Here is a 14585-nt window from a genome sequence, read left to right as displayed (position 1 = left end):
CCACCAGCCTGGCGGGCGGCGCGTGGCTGGTTGATTCCGGCTCGTGGCTGGTTGATTCCCGGAATCAACCAGCGACCAGCCGCTCGTCCGACTGGTGGCTGGGTGATTCCCGGAATCAACCAGTCACTAGTCGGGCAGGCGGTTGGTGGCTCGTTGATTGCCGGAATCAACCAACTACTAGCCGGGCGGCCAGCTGGTGGCTGGTTGAATCCCGGAATTAACCAGCCACCAATCAGTCGCGACTGGTTGTATTTAGGAATCAACCAGCCACCAACCGGGTGACCGGTTGATTCTGGGAATCAACCAAGAACCAACCGGTTGCCCGCTTGGTGGCTGGTTGATTCCAGGATTCAACCAGCCACCAGCTGGCCACCCGGCTAGTGGCAGGTTGATTCCGGGAATCAACCAGCCACCAGCTGGGCGGAGCCACCAGCCGGGTGGGCGGCTGGTGGCTGGTTGATTCCGAGAATCAACCAGCCACTAGTTGGCCGCCCGGTTGGTGGCTGGTTGATTCCCAGAATCAACCACCCACCAGCCACCCGCCCGACTGGTGGCTGGTTGATTCCCGGAATCAACCTGCCACTAGCCGTGCAGCCAGCTAGTGGCTGGTTCATTCCCAGAATCAACCAGCCACCAACCGGGCGACCGGTTGGTGGCTGGTTGATACCGGGAATCAACCAGCCGCCAGCTGGCCACCCGGTTGATGGCTGATTGATTTCGGGAATCAACCAGCCACCAGTCGCCCACCCGCCTGGTGGTTGGGTGATTCTCGGAATCAGCCAGCCACCGGCTGGGCGGGCGGTTGGGTGATTCTCGAAATCAACTAGCCACCGTTGAGCGGGCGGCTGGTTGCTGGTTGATTCCTGGAATCAACCAGCCACCAGCCCGGCGGCGAGCTGGTGGCTGGTTGATTCCCGTAATCAACCAGCCACCAGCCGCCCGCCCGACTGGTGGCTCCGCCCGTCTGGTGGCTGGTTGATTCCCAGAATCAACCAGGCACCAGTTTGGCATCCAGCTGGTGGCTGGTTGATTCCTGGAATCAACCAGCCATCAACCGGCCGCCCGATTGGTGGCTAGGTGATTCCCCCACCCGGCTGGTGGCTGGGTGATTTCGAGAATCACCCAGCCACCAGCCGGACGGCCAGCTGGTGGCTGTTTGATTCCGGGAATCAACCAACCACCAGTTGGGCAGCAGCTACCAGCTAATCGCCCAACTGGTGGCTGGTTGATTCCTAGAATCACCCAGTCACCAGTCGGGCGGCCAACTGGTGGCTGGTTGATTCCCGGAATCAACCAGCGACTAGCCGGTCGCCCGCCTAGTGGCTGGTTGATTCCCGGAATCACCCAGCCACCAGCGGGGCGGGCGGGTGGTGGCTGGTGCGGTCGGCTAGTGGCTGGTTGATTCTGGGATTCAACCAGCCAGTAGTTGAGTGGCCAGCTGGTGGTGGTGGCTGGTTGATTCCCGGAATCACCCAGCTACCAGCCGGGCGGGCGGCTGGTCACTGGTTGATTTCCGGAATCAACCAGCCACTAGCCGGCCGCCGGGCTGGTGGCTGGTTGATTCCTGGAATTACCCAGCCACCAGCCAGGCGGTTGGTGGCTAGTTGATTCCGCGAATCAACCAACCACCAACTAGCCGCCCGGCTGGTGACTGGTTGATTCTCGGAATCACCCAGCCACCAGCCGGGCAGGCGGCTAGTGGCTGGTTGATTCCCAGAATCAACTAGCCACCTGCCGCTTGCCGCAGTCGGTGGCTGGTTGATTCCGGGAATCAACCAGCCACCAGCCGCCTGCCGGGCTGGTGGCTGGATGACTCCAGGAATCAACCAGTCACCAGCCGGGCGGGCGGCTGGTGGGTGGTTTGATTCCCGGCTGGTTGGTGGCTGGTTGATTCCCAGAATCAACCAGTGGCCGACTGGTGGCTGGTTGATTCCCGAAATCACCCAGCCACCAACCGCCCGCCCTGCTGGTGGCTGGGTGATTCTGGGAATGAACCAGCCACTAGCCGCCCGCTTGGCTGGTGGGAATCACCCAGCCATCAGTCGCTCACCCGCTGGTGACTGGTTGATTCCCAGAATCAAAAGCAAAAGGAGAGATAGTTAACATTTATCAAAAACCACAATTATTGATTAACTATCTTATAGACATTTGTCAGATGAAGGAGATTGTGTTCTGGATTTATTTTCTGGCTCAGGTAAGTTTTATTATATGGAATTGAATTTCAATATGTTATTTTTTAATTAATATGTCATTGTACTAATTTAGTTCATTATTTCTTTTGTGCTTGATAATTAGGTACAACGCTAGCATGTTGCCTTCAAAAAGAAAGAAATTGCATTGCAATTGAAAAAGATCCAGTACAGTGCAATTTCATTCAACAAAGAATTAATGTTCTTCAATTTCTTCCAGATGCAATGCAAGAAATTGGGTTGAATAAAGGAGACTTTAGTGAATCACGTGTGGCAAAAAAGGCAAAGGAACCCCAACCACCATTACATGGAATGTTTGGAAAGACATACATTGGGAGATTCGCAGACATCAAAGACCCATTAGAAGAGGAAAGTGAGTAAAAGGAAACAGAAAATATTGTGGAAGAAGACAATGATAAAACTCTAGAGGACGAAGAGTTTGGATTACGTGACATTGTTGATTAAATTTAAGTTATGCTTGTAAATCAAGCTTTGCAATGTTTTGATTTTGACATTTTATAAGAATAATAAACACTCAATTAGGGTTGTTATACGTTCAATATTTGTAATATGTAATTTTCGCATTGATTTTTAAGTTAATCATTATTTTTTGAAACAACAAATGATTATTATTATTTTTTTGACATGAAATTCATAAAAAAAAACTATTATTTAACTGTTTTTGGTTAAAATTATCGTATAAAAATTGTGATTTTGACATGTCAATTCTAGCAAAAAAATTATCAAAACATGTAATTTTTTAGTTATATTTATGTTAAAAATGATTATTTTTAGGTCCATTGTTAAAAAAATAATGTTTTTTAGAAACAATTATTTCATGTGGATTCAAAAATTAATTAAGGATGTATAAATATGTAGAATATCGAAAATTCTAAATATCGACCTCTTAATTTAAAAATGCAAAACAATAAAAACCTCACTAAAAAAAGGTTAAAATTAAAATAAAAACAACAAAATGTGAAGAAAACAGCCACTTCAAAAATGATCAAATTTACAAAATAATTATTTACATTTTATACATTAGAAAATTTAAAGCCAAAACACAGGTCTTTTAAAAAAAGGTGGTGATGTAGAATACTCACTTTTTTAAATCAGCATGAAAATCACTACCATTTTAAAACGATTCTAAAACGTAATGTACATAAAAAAATTAAAGTGCTAAAAAGTATGCTCTCAAAAAAACATGTTCGTTCTGCATCACCCCTTTTCAAAATCAAGTCACTTTTTTGCTATCTCTACGAAACGGGTAACAGTATCAGTTCCTGTTTCAAAGTTTATATTGTTGTGTCAAACAGGCCCTTCAACTATCAAATGCGCCCTTTCAGTGTCAAACGTGTCCTTCAAGTTCAAGGCTGCTTTTGGGTACCTTCCCGGTGTCAAAAGTTGCTTCAAGATAGCCCATTGGAAATACCTTCGAGTCTACTTTCCAGAGATGCCTTCATTTTTCAATTTGGAGGTCATTTTCCTTATCAAAATTCCAATCTCCAAAGACTGGTAAATGCGCAGTGACCAAGCGAAAAAGGAGGCAGAAAGGTGGTTTTTTGATAGTTGTTTACCCATTTGGCTGACCAGTTTGCCTCCAAATTCTTAGAAAATGCATAGGGTGCATGTCCTCATCACTCTGAATACAAAAATTTTGACCATTTCTCATTGGATGCCCCAAAAAAGAGCGCAACGCCCAAGGTGTTGCGTGTTTCATGGTTTCACTATGCTAAAAATACTTCAAAAACACACAGAAAATCATAACTTGCAATTTTCTTTGAAAAATGGTCAAAATTGGTGGGCTATTATCTGATCATATGTTTCAGGCATGGAATGATGCCTTAGCAAGAATATGTAGCCTCATTTTCTCCTCTTGCTTGGTCAAGGCTTCAATTTTTGCATGGGCTCTTTTGAGTTTGGCTCTTGCAATTTTGTTTTTCATGGCATAATACTTTGCCATCCTTCTCTGAATTTCAACATCCTTATTGGCCTTGTCTAAGAGGCTCTCAAGATGACCATTTACCCTCTTGAGCCAATATTCCCAGTTTCCATTTACCATTTTGGAAAATTTCTCATTCAAGGTGAGCCCATTGGCTAGTTTTGCCTCCCTTTGCCTTTCTAGCTCCAAATCTCTCTTTAGGCCTCTAGTCCTTGGCCTTCTTCTCAGTACTTGTTCATAAAAATGTTCACCATACTATCCATATGCCTCATCAAGTATGGCCTTAGCCTTTTCAGCCTCTCTCTTTACTTTTATGAGCTGAATCTCCATAAGCTCATGTTTGACCTCAAATTGCCTGTTCTCCTACTCATAGTATGAAATAATGTATTTGGCCCTTTTCAAGTTGACCTAGAGCTCTCCTATGAGTGAATTCTTCTCCTTGATGACAATGGTTGTGTTTTTACTGTAATCATGTTCATCTGAGTCAACTAACTGAAAATCATGCTCTATCTCATGGAAGTCTTACTGCTGTTGGATCTCCGTCTCTATAACCTTTTCCTTACCCTTTTGTACTTGTTTTGATGATGAAGAAGGCAAGGTCCCTTCCACAATCAGTGGGGAAAACACTTTCTTATGCCCTCTCCGATAGGTATGTGCCAAGGTACCTAAACCAATCCTTTTAGGCTTGTTGTTCTCACCATGATCAATATGACTTGCCCACTACCTTCATCTCTGCCAGGTAAATGAATAGGCTCATGAAATGGTGATGATGGAGGTGATGGTATGGTTGACTCATCAGATGAAGATGGATGATGTATGGACTGAGGTGGAGGAATGGAGGTGGATGGGTGAGAAGATGAGGGTGTTTCTTAGCCATGCTGAATAGGTGGGATTGTGAAAATATCGTTGGATATGAAAGTGTCCCATGCAATGTTAAGCTGATCAAGGTAGTGTAGGACTATCATCTTGATGAGAGAGTGGTGAAATATGCTATGCATATGATGATCGTAATCCTTCATTTGGGAAGTGAATGACATCTTGTCAATGTCCCGGTAAAGATAATAGGGCAGATTAAGCATTTTGACTCTTGTGAAATGCATGAGTAACCGAATATGATAGGAATAGAGTCTAGAAAACCTACCCTCACATGTGAAGTACTTCATGATGATTTTCATCATGGGAACATATCTGTCTAGGAGGTAAGACAAAGGAAAAATTCTCTTTCTCTCATTCTTGTACCTTGGTTTAAGATATGGCTCATAATAGAAATGATCTGATTTTCCTTGTTTAAACCATTTTTCTCCAATATTTGGGATTCCAGTGGCAGCTGATATGATAGCAGGAGATATAGTGAAGGTGGCACCAACAAGGGTTGCCTGGTTGTCATGGAGGTTGGTGATGAATAATCTGGTCAACTCAGGATGATGTTGGATCCTTTCCACTTTCTCACAAAACTCAAAACATCCCATATGTTTAAAGCTTGCCAAAGTGATGGGATATGCCAAGAGTTCTCTGGTGTTGGTTGACTCATGTCTGATGATTCTCCATCCTTTATTATATTTCCTCCTCTCTTGTCTTTCTTCCTTACTCTCACTTCTATGCCCTTCTTGCTGTCAAAACCCTAGGGAGATGATAAAATGGACTGTGGGTGTGGGAAATATGGAATAAGGATATTTGATGAGGAGGAAAAGGGGATGTATGGTATGAGGGAGGTGATAGGGGATAGTCTTTACGTGGTGGGAGTGGTAATGAAATGCTAAGAAATGTGATTTAAGAGTAAAAATATGTTACTAGGGTTTTGAGTTGAGTAATGACATCAAATGACTATAAAACCCTATGTAGATCAACATTGGAGGGGAGGAGTGAATGTATTTCCCACCTACCTCATTTACTGGAGCATTTGATGATGATTTTCGAATTTTGGAGCAAATGGAGGACGTTTTCGGCAATTTCTAGTCTTCCCAGGAAAATGCGCAACGACCTAGTCAAACACACCCTTGAGCTATAGGCACATAGCACCATTAGAAAATGCACTAGATTTTCTAGCAAACATGCAGTGACCAGGCAAAACGCACCCTCCCTTGTTTGAACATGCCCTCTTGCCCTGTTTTGTTTAATTTCGCCTGAAATCCAAAAATTTTCTTTTACTGAGGAGCTTTAAAAGTGTAGGAGTGAAAATGAAGGTTCCATAGATGTCTTGAGAACTTTTATACTTCAATGAGTTTTAATTTATGCGTTGCACACCCATTTTCTAATGTTTCATGTCATTTTTCAAACTTTCATACTAATGCTTTTTTTGACTTTCTGAATTTTTTTCCTTTGATAGGTGGATGATGCTTTAGCAATCTTGATTTTGACCTTTGTTTGGATACTATTGGAAATGGAATTGAGTAGACAACTAAAATAGTGACTTATTACATATAATAGACATAAAAATACATAAATGAAAATAAAATTTATTACATCTGTTTTCAAGTAAAAACTTACAAACTAGAAAAAATTTCCTTTTTTGAAATCAAATTCGGGGCTTTAAGTAACCATGGTTACATACTTGTAAACCTCTATTTAACTGAAAAAAGATATTATTTGCTTCACTCTCATATTTCCTAACCTTATGTAGTGAGACATTGATTTATTGGACCTCGGGGAAATAAAACCTAGGTGACCTAATGGAACCTTAAATGACTAAACTTCAGGTGGACTTGACAGATATAAAACATGATGAAATGATCCTTTATGGTCAATGGATGCTCAGTGAGACACATGAAGGTGGGCCAACAAATACAAATTTCTCAGAGCGGAGAGTGATTTTTTATTTTGGGCTACCATCAGTGAGCAAATTTTTGCATGATGACCTAGTAGAATGCAAATTTTTTTCAAGCGGGACACTAATATGATATAAAAGAGGGATTTTGATCACTAATGGCAGTATGAAAATATTGACTCTAACAAGAGGTATATATAAACATCCTTCTTTGATGGGAAAACCTCTTCTACTCTCAATAAGTTAGGATCCATCTTCTGCCTCATGAAATAAATAAGTTCCTCTGCATGATTATTTGAAAAATGAAAAATGAAATGAAAAAATAAAGTAAAGGTGAAAGAAGAAAAAGGATTCCTACGAAAAGAGATGAAGCAAGTAACTCTGTTAGGGTAATGTCTAGGCTCGTTGGTAGCAGAGAAATGCTTGTGTTCTTGAAGTGACTCCACAAGGGCACTATCCAGGTTTGCTGGTAGCAGAGCAGCACCAGAGATGAAACTAAAAATCTGTTAATCTATATTACTTGTGCATCAATATTGTTATAGACATTTTTGGACCCTACAACCCCAAGCATGAAATTTCCATAAACCAAGGGCTCCTAAGTCCCTAAAAGTGTTGTTCTAACCCCTAAAGGAACAAGGTCAACAGGTTACAGCTTCTCCTAGAAGTTTTCCATGAGAGACTGCTCAGAATTGGTCAAAACAAGATCATTGCAGCTGCTCCACTGGCTAAGTGCGTTGCATCTCACCCAAATACACTATGAGGGTGCGTTGCATTTCAAAAGTACCTTTTGTGGGGTGCGATGGGTGAGAAATGACAAATGGCAGTGTCATTTTGCGAGGTGGAGAGGCAATGGAAGCTTCCAGAATCTTCTCCTGTGACACTTGCCTCACTGAATTCGACCAAGGATGAGTAAGAGGCCATCAGTCTCCAAGTGGAAGCAAGAGCTATCAGATAGAAGACACTAATCAAATCACAAGCTGACTCATCTCCCTTACAGATATCTATATATGGATCCCTCATCCTAGAGATTCAGAGGCTGGAATTTTGCATATTGTAAGGAATTGTTGTTGGTTTCTTGAGACAAACATCAGATTGTTGGGTGATCTAAGCTTTGTTTGAGGTGAAGAGGGGCTTCTTTGCTGGGAGGTTGATGTTGGGTCAGAACAACTGGTTGTAACTCCTCTTGGCTCTTTTCTTGTTTATCAATAAAAGCTATTTGAGTTTTCCTCCATGATTTTGTGTCATTGATGCTTGTTGCATTTGTATGGTCAATTTACATCTGATCCTAGATTGTTTATGATTATAGATCCATGTCTTTGTATAGTGCTATGCTTCTGTGATCTTACAGGTACTTTGTGAAGCTGGGCGTGCAAGGGAGCATGTAGTTGAGGACTATCAAAGAAGAGAGGGATCAAATCAGGAGATTAGCGCAAGACAAAGGTTGGTCTTTCTATTCCTCTATATCTATAATTCATAAAGGAAAAACAAAAGTAGCTTTTCTCTGTTTGTTTCTAAGGCAGCTGTCACACCTTAGTGGGATAGAGTAGTTCTATATAGACACTTTTCCCTGTAACAAAATGGCGACTCCGCTGGGGAGCTAATTAGTTTGTTTGTTTATCATTCTTTGTTGTTTGTTTCATAAACTTACAAGTAGCATTCGAACTGCATTTGCCATAACAAATGCAAAGTAGACAACTGCTACTTCAATCCATCTATTGGATCTGTTTATGATTTAAACAACTGATTCACAAACTATCTGATTTCCCTTGTGATAGCTCTTAGATCCTCCTTAGATCTACCCCTGATTGTTGCATTACTGATTGCTTTTTGCTTGGCCAAAACCCAAGAACTAAACTGCAAACTGTGACCCGGAACCCGAAAAAAGTCTCGTTTCTGGCCCAGCGCAGGTACTGTTCAGAGATTCTGAATTTCAGCGCACTTCCCGAGTGGACAACCTGCGCTGCATTTCAGATTCTATGTGTTACAGGTGCGCTGATCAGACTAGCTCTGTGCAGTTGTGGCTTCTGTGGTTCATTCTTTCCAGTTCTATTCCTGAATTTTGCTGCCTGTGATTAGCATATGTCTGTTTGAAACCCCTTTTCCTTACTATTATTCCACCTCCTTTGTACAAAAGAACTGTAGATGTTTTTGTGTGTTTGTTGAGTCATTTACAATTCTCCTTTGCAAAAGTAGCGTAATCGTACTGTCGTCCTTTGATTTGAAACTGTCGCAAGTGTCGATTTCAATCGTAGGAAAGAGTTTAATTATTGTTGATGGTCGATTGTCCTGCTACTATTGCTTTTGGTCTGATTTTGTAATTTTCTAGTGTTGAGAACAAGTATTCATTTCAAAATCGTAAGGTGTTGTGATCGTCTCCATTTTTTGATTTTGAAAAGAAACTTGTTGATATTTGTCGCTTGAAAAGAAATTCAGATTTGTGCATCAACTTTCTTTTTAGCATTCATATACTAAGAAAGTCAAAAAATAAATACATGCATGTGCATTTGCATATAGACAGTCTGATTGGTTTGATTTAGGAAAGTGCATTTAGAGTGTGCTATTTGCTCTTTGTGAAAAGATTCTGTCTTTCTTTTCCCCAGTAGCTAGGATTTTCATTGCATAAAGGAGATAAAAAGTTTGTTTATCATCTTAGATTTCATTTTAGGAATTACATCTACATCTCGTGGTGAACCCGAAAGGAAAACTTCATAAACAAGATCAACTTAAAATAAATTCAATGAATCTAACAATGCTTTGGAACTTAACGCACAACATTTAGAAGTCTAGGCTAGAGACGTATTCCGGCGTCGTAAAGCCTGGTAGCTGTTGTTCTCACTGATGGTTGGGTGATTCCTCCACTTTGAGACGATAAGTGCCAGTACGGACTTGTGCTCCCACGTACTGTCGAGTATATTTTGGGAGACCCTAATAGGCTTAATCCTTTATCCATAGGAAGCCGTGTCTGCCGCCCTATCGATCGCAATGCACTGAACACAGCATTCGGGAAGATTGACTGTCGTACCGTAAAAAGTATTCTTCAATTTTGTGATCGGTTTGGTAATCCCTCTACCTATATTTCCAGAGCAGTCCCTTTCGTTCCTTTTCAGACTCCTTAATAGAAAAGGTCCATCTGAGCACTTGTCACTTCAGGCTCATTAAAAATCGAAGGAGACTAGAGTCATATTTTGTTTTTTCTCGACTCTTAAAAATTGAAAAAACAAGTTGTGTCAAAGCGTCTAAAATTTATTTTAAGCGGAATATTCATTACCCTTTCCTATGTTGATCTTGGGTTGAGAAAATGGAGTCCACTAACCAAAGAATTCCCCTTGGAGGAAATCCTAGTCCCTTCTCCTCTTGGGGAGATGTTGGCGCACCCCATATGGCCACATTGTCGCTTCCAGGACTGATAATTGGTTTGTCTGTATGACTCTTCTCAACCTCTGTCGTTCAGAACACCACAATTCCTGAACAATCGAATCAGCAACTAGACAAGTCCAGAGTTACCCACCAACCATCTACTTCCTCTAATTCTTCCTCTCCTCCTTCCTCTTAGAGCTGGTAAATCCAAAAGTCAAGTACCTAATGAGAAGAAGGAAAAGAAGAAGAAAGAGAAGAAGAAGAAGGAGCCAAAAGCGAATGGGGGAAAACGAGTGTCGTCTAGTGAAAATCCACACACTGCACTGACCAGGCCTAAATCGCCATGTGTCATTTGCAAAGGAGACCACTATCACAGAGATTGTCCTTGCATCCCTTGGATCTTAAGGGACTGGTCTTCTCGTTTGCACAACCCGGTGTCATCAACCTCTGATAATCATATTGAAAACACACTGTCGACTAGTGAAAGTGAAGCCCCAGGACAAAAAGGAAAATATAGATTTCCTTGTAAACTGTGCGAAGGCGATCGTGCCATCCACCATTGTCCCTTCTTAGACGAAGCTAAAAGAAGGATGATCATCCGGTTTCACTGTTACGACTTCCTCCTGGATATAAAAAACTCTTGCCGAGTCCGTCATTAGTTGAAAATCCGGCTGGCCTGCTCAGGTGGTCGGCCGAAGCATCTATCATTGAAGATAAACCATATGAATCCATACCAGACGAAAGTCAAAAGGTCGAGGCAGCAGTTGACCCGGTCTTGCCTTCAGAGGTTCCATCTTCGGATGATACAGTCACAGAAGAGAACAAAGATGACACCGTCCAAATTATTTTCATAAGCACAGACTCCAACGAACATGGGGGCAATTTACCCATTTCTTTACCGCAGGAAGGAAGTTCGTCAGAGTCATACCCGGCCGTCTATTCGGTCTCACCTCCAAGCAACCTAGTTGTCTCCTTCGACTGGAATCAACTAGGCAGACCCCGTTTACCAGCTAGTATACCATTCCGAATCATTGTTCAAATATATAGAATGGTTATGGCTAGTACCATCATAGATTAAGGGGCTTCTGTGAGTATCCTTTCCTCGACTGCTTGAAAAGTGCTTGGTTCGCCATCGCTTTTGCCTGAGATGAGAAATCTAACAGGCTTTGATAAAGGAACCAGTCGACCGTTAGGGATCCTTCCCAATGTGCCCATAACATTGAGAGGGAAAACCGTTCACATGAATGTGATGGTAGTTCAAGGACCCCTGGATTACAATCTACTCCTTGGACGAGACTATATTTATTGCATGGGAGCAATTGTCTCCTCACTCTTTAGAGTAATGTGTTTTCTGCACGAAGGAAGAGTGGTCAAGATCGTAGACCAGCTTTCATTTCTCGGATCATACAGAGAAAATAGTCATATACCATCCCTAAATGGTCTTTTCACGCAAGAAATGTCTCAATCTCCAGTCCGTCCACCCGATGAGCGCGAGTGATTCAGGGGGACATGATTGAATCCCAGGGGGCATGCACCCTGGTCTGGTTCGATAGGAAAACTTCGGGTATAAAGTAGGTTTCTGTGAGAGAATATGACCTCCATACTCCCGTCCGTGATTGGAAGAGGGAGTTGGAATGGAACAAGATCCTCTTGTTAAAGTTATGTGAGTTGGCGGGCATCGTCGCTCACCTCTGTTTATTTCGGTACACATCGCCGAAGAAGTGTTTTGTTTGCGCTGTGAATAAGACAATCTTTGGATAACCTGTAAGAGGTAGGCCTCTCTCGCTAAAAGAAATGTTTTAACGGAAAGAAGTAGGGGTAACCTTGAAACTCTGTTTTATACCTGGGTGCATGCAAACCTTTTGGAGTGAAAGCAAAGAGCGGTCATTTATCTGTTTTTTGGATTGGTCGTTTCCTAACTTGCATAAAGAAAGGATGTGGGGCAAAAATTTAAAATTTGCCGTTTTATAGGAGACATTCTTATCACACGACTGGATTAATCGAGCAGTTTTAGCACATAGTTCAAGCTCATTAAAAAATAAACATAAGCCATGAGCAAATGTTTCCTCCCGCGTTTAATCTCATTAAAAAATGAACTATTCCCCGGTAAATAACCATCGTGAATGTATTACTTCAGCCATTAAAGCCTTGGTCGTGTTTGCACCGTCACCTCCACTTTTTCATTGGTCGATCATTCACCTCCATTTGATTGTTTACCCATTTTGAGGAACAGCTGCGAAGAGTGATTTCACTAGCCATCCTTGTGACACTGCCATGATTGGAAAATTCCAAACCTTACCTGGAATCAGCTGCTACCCATTTTATCACTTGTTCATCAAAAGACGAGTCTCCTTTAAGCTCTTTTCAACTGACTCGTAAAATATGAAAAGATTGCCGAGCCATTGGCCTCTCCAGCTCGTTAAAGGGACAGGAAGTGCTATCCCTCCTTTAGATTTTAATCTTTTTGGACCTGAGGGATTATTACACAAAAAGATCGAGCGTTTGTTTTGTTCGGCTCGTTAAAAGTATCGAAAATTCATCCCTTCTGTATTGTTTTATATTTTTTCAGACTTAAGGGATTAGATGACGAAAAACGAATTTTGGAGTTACCTTTACGTTCCTTTTCAGACTCTCTAAAATTGAAAAGGACCGAGTTATCTTTGTCGTTAAACTTGTTAAAAAGATTAATAGCGACAAACTTGTCTATAGACGAGAACAAGTTTCACTATCGCTAGGCTCGTTAAAACATAGCGATGGGTTTGCCCGAAGGCCAAATTATAGAACAAGCATATGTTATCCTCCTCAAGCTTGACAAAAATAAAGAGGTACTGGTCAGAAATGACTGGGGAAAATTGGGAAGAAAACTTGAAGAAACTTTGTTGGTAGTAAGTCGCTCTTGAACATGACACTTCCACTCCGTGTCCGAGTCGAGTTGGGTTGTTTCATTCACCGGTCACATCACCATGGTCACGCCATACCATCCACATTTGGGGTCAATGCTACCAATCCATCACATCAGTGTTGCCGATATGTTCAAGAGAAGTCATTCAGTGAATTCACCTGAGTCTCACCCACTACCATACATTATACTCCATTCTTTCATGACTGCCACCCTGAACCTTATATCACCAGATTGTTTTCACCTCCATTAAAATCATTTGCTCCGTTCCGTGTCATTGATGTGGGATTCATTAAGGCCATCCTGTGATAGATCACTTCTTGTCGACATCAGCTCATTATCCAAGAAGTTGATCTAGAAACACCCCATTCAGTACTTTGAAGCTTGCATGCCTCAATGGCAAGTTTCTCACTTCCGGCGACAGGTTTACATCAATGGCCTTCGACCGAAAGATTTTGCGTGGTGTTTGACGCCAAGTCCTTTATCCACACCATGTGAATTGTACTACAGTACCTTGAGGTTCATTATCATTATCAGTGATTCCTCTCGCGCTTGTTAACAGTTTACATCATTGACTGGCAATCAAGCGATGTCTTTCCATGTTCGACTTCAAAACATTTCTCACATGGATCGACTTGTACTTCGAGTGAAGATCGGACGAGATTGAAGACCCCGGATCTAGTTTCATCCATCTGGGCTGTGATATATATTCAGGGAAATAAAGACATTAAATGTACATCATTGCTGCACAGATAATCGTCCACTCAAAAGGATGATGGCTCTATCAGAATCATCAGTCTACACTCAGATGATTGTCTGTTCTATGTACATGAAAATGAATTTATAAAGCTGAGCATGGGAATGCCCGCCTCAGCCGGATCATGAAAATATTATGAAGATAATGTATTGTATTGTATCTTATTACAGGTCTCCTCCCAGCATTGAAAGAACTTTGGATCCTCATAATAAAGCATTTCACCTGACATCAAAAGATTAACGGCCTCATACTTTAGGGGGCAACTGTTATAGAAATTTTTTGGCCCTACAACCCCAAGAATGAAATGTTTATAAACCAAGGGCTCCTAAGTCCCTAAAAGTGTTGTTCTAACCCCTAAAGGAACAAGGTCAATAGATTACAGCTTCTCCCAAAATTTTTCCATGAGAAACTGCTCAGAATTAATCAAAACAAGATCATTGCAGCTGCTCCACTGGCTAAGTGCGTTGCGTCTCACCCAAATACACTGTGAGGGTGCGTTGCATTTCAAAAGTCCCTTCTGTGGGGTGCGATGGGCGAGAAATGACAAATGGCAGTGTCATTCCGCGAGGTGGAGAGGCAATGGAAGCTTCCAGAATCTTCTCTTGTGACACTTGCCTCACTGAATTCGACCAAGGATGAGTAAGAGGCCATCAGTCTCCAAGTGGAAGCAGAACTAT

This window comes from Pinus tabuliformis, chromosome 8, assembly GCF_031772625.1.
Source record: "Pinus tabuliformis cultivar Carrire ecotype Pingquan chromosome 8, CPIR1, whole genome shotgun sequence".
NCBI classification, from domain to species: domain Eukaryota; kingdom Viridiplantae; phylum Streptophyta; class Pinopsida; order Pinales; family Pinaceae; genus Pinus; species Pinus tabuliformis.
Note: the sequence above shows the minus strand (reverse complement) of the source record.